The 3,299-nt window shown below is 35.4% G+C and overlaps 1 pseudogene; it reads left to right on the top strand.

Moving 5' to 3' along the window:
• The first annotated feature begins 208 nt into the window (after positions 1-208).
• On the top strand, positions 209-2,022 carry LOC149542179 (DNAJ protein JJJ1 homolog; annotated as a pseudogene).
• The last annotated feature ends 1,277 nt before the right edge of the window (positions 2,023-3,299 follow it).

The raw sequence follows: 3,299 nt of genomic DNA, 5'->3' as shown, positions 1-3,299 counted from the left end.
AAGGAAATATTAAATCAAACTAATTATATTCGTTATTATTCAATATGATTATTTGTAAGACACTTACCCCCCCCTTTGAACGATTTATGAGAAAACTTGCCCTCTTCTATGTTTTGTAATTTGGGCACTATGTATTGTGAATGATTGGAGCAAAATTTTAACATGGCTGCCATATACAACCCCTTTTTTCCCTTTCTCATGCGAGCAGATGGCATTGGGTCCTCCTCAAAGATGTATGTATGAAATCCTTGGAATAGAGCGCAACTTCTCTTCAGAGGAAATGTGGATGATGTATAAGAAACTTGCACTAACACTCCACCCAGACACCACAAGGGAGATGAAGCTACGATGGTAATGTTTTAGTAATTGTAATGCACGTAGGAAGTGATGTCTAATCCGTGACAGCGGTCTTGATACAATTACCACCAATCCCAAATCCTTTTCTCCTCATCATCCTTGCAATCCAATTCCAATACAAGCTTCTTCGATTTTGATATCAATCTCTGGCCCTATTTTAGGACTTTTTCTTACTGAAGATTTGTGGATATTAGTAAGGGTTTATTTAGGGTTTATGAAGAGTTGTTTAACAATTTTTTCCAGAAAGATATTGTGCTTGTGCATGCAATGGGGGTGTGTGTAGTACCCGAGATTCCTCTCATGGGAAATCTTGATAATCCTTATGTTCAAGTCTCCATTTTTTATAATTATAGGCTAGGGTTTTTCACTGTAAATGACTACTCTTGGGTTGATGAAAATAGGGCTTCTGAAGGGCCAAACTATAAGGTCACACAGATCATGGAATAAGAAAACAAGAAACTTAGGAAGAAGGCCAAGAGTGAGTATAATGAAACTATGTGCGAGCTTGTTCTATTTGTGAAGAAGAGGGACAATAGGGTTCTTGATAGACAAGTTTAGAAGAAGAAAGAGTAGGATGAGAAGCATGTACTGGCCATCCTTCGGCGAAAGTAGTTGGAGAAGGATAGTTTGGACAAGGTTGTGAGGTATCAAGATAAAGAGTGGACTACCATTGTTGAGATGAATAACGAGACTGATGAAAAGGAATGGGGTGATGCTAAGAAGGCCTCTAACAATCAATAATTATAATGCATTGTATATAGTAAGAGATTTAAGTTCCACAAGCAGTGGAAGAATCATGACAAATGAAAAAGAACAAGGATAGACTTGTGGAATTGAGGTACTCTTTTGTGGAGGAAGATAATTTGGTTGATGAAATTGGGGTTATGGCAAAAGTCATTGCCCTTGGTCCAGACACTAGCTCTAACAGTCAAATTGAGCAAGAATTTAGTGCCAAGGCGTAAGTAGATGAGCTTCGAATCAAAATGGATAACTTAGAGGTGGTCATGCATAATCTAGGGGATTTTGAAGAAGATTACCAAAGTAACACTGTGGAGTGTAGACCCTCTTTTCGCAGTGAACATAATGTTGATCTACATTATGCTAGTGATGTATCAAGCTACCACAGCTTTTTCAAGGAGGAAAATGCAAATGGTAGTGTTGTAAAGGATGAAATAGATACTTATCAAATATATGATGAAGATGGTATTCTAACAATAATGCTAAAAATCCATAGGAACAAACAGAAATCCAATAAGGTGCATGTATGTCTTGTATAGATAGAAAAGCATGAGAGAAATTGTAATTATAGAAATTGAGGTCAGACAACCAGCTAGATTTGAACTAAGAGTTCAAATTTTTCTCAAAGAGATACTAGATGATGGAACTGAAAAATTATTTGGGAGGTTCTCCAATGCAACCTCAACAACAAGGATAAAAATAGACTACAAAACAAAAGAAGAAACAGGTTGTAGTTAGCACAAAGCATCTTATAACTAGTACCACAGATAGTGTAGAGTCAAAGTCAGAGGATAAGGAGCAAATATACTTAAAGCAGGTAAGAGGATCAATCCTAAAAGTTTTGCACAATAGTTTGCTGAACATAAATCTGCTACATCAAGCACATTAGATAAGGAAGGAAGTTCAAAGGGAAAGCACATCAGATAAGGAAGGAAGTTCAAAGGGAAAGAAAGGAAAGGTAAAAATTTCTCAATGCTTCCTACCTTTCTTTAGAAAATTAATAATTTATTTTAGATACACAATGTTTTGTAAGTATTTTGATTATGTCTTCTTTACCTTTCATAATGTTTTATGGTAATTAGATATAAAGAACTTTCATGATTATTTTAGATAATGATGAAGTTGGTATTGGGTCTATGCTTTGTGCGTGTTATGCATCTTTGAGTAGATGGAAAAACTAAGGGGTCTCTGCTTTGTGCATGTTATGCATCTTTGAGTAGATGGAACAACTAAGTATTCTCTATATTTCATATCTGAAGGACATGTTTATTGTATCTTCAACATAAGTCTATCTTCTACACTGTAAGAGTCATAAGCTTAATAAACTTTTGTTTGATAGTTTTGAAGAGAGATAGGTCAAAATAGTTTGTCAGTTTCTATTACATTCTTAATTGTAGGAAAGGAAATTGACGTGTTCAAGAGGGTAATCTTTGATTGTTCAAAAGAAAATTGTAATCTCATACCACCAAGGTAAAAAAATCAGAGCCCTTAAAATTGTAATTGTAATCTTTGATTTTTCAATGAGGATAAACCCTTCAATGGTTGCCTCAAGTTTTTGGATCAACCCCATCACACTTGTCTAGCTTCTTTGTAAACAGCTGCATGTTCTCATTAGACTCCTTCAATTTGAAATGCAATTCCATGAGATGGCTAAAGGTGGAAGTAGTGGGCATGATTTGTGTATCATGGATGTCCATAACCTAGAAACAAAATAATCACAAAATATTCTGGAAACATTTTTGCATCACTTGAGGAAAATTATATTTAGTGAAATACAACTAGCTGTAGAAAAACTAGGTCAATTCACTTTGGCTGGTGTTTTCCATGCATATGTGCTAACCTCCATGATTTGAAACAAGGCAAGGAATTCCCACATGATAAAAATTGGATGGGAGTTGGATTCTTTTTCTAGAAGTTCCCTAATTGACTTGTATGCCAAGAACACAAGTATAGAAGATTCTTTGAATTTTTTTCATGAAATGTCAAACTGAAATGAAGTCTCTTGAATTACACTGATTATCAAGTTTCTGCAACTCGGGTATAGTAAATTGGCATTGAAGTTGTTTGGTAAAATGTAGGAGAACATAATGAAGCCAAGCCAAGAAAACTGCACAGTGAAGCAAGACAATACTGAGCAACATTGAGAGATGGCAGAAGGTATGCTGCTACAACTTGATCTGGTGTGAATTGATTACACTATGACT

The sequence above is a fragment of the Cupressus sempervirens genome, chromosome 8 (assembly GCF_028749045.1).
Source record: "Cupressus sempervirens isolate cs-2001-9-10 chromosome 8, ASM2874904v1, whole genome shotgun sequence".
NCBI classification, from domain to species: Eukaryota; Viridiplantae; Streptophyta; class Pinopsida; order Cupressales; family Cupressaceae; genus Cupressus; species Cupressus sempervirens.
Note: the sequence above shows the minus strand (reverse complement) of the source record. Positions and strands in the feature narration are given on the sequence as shown.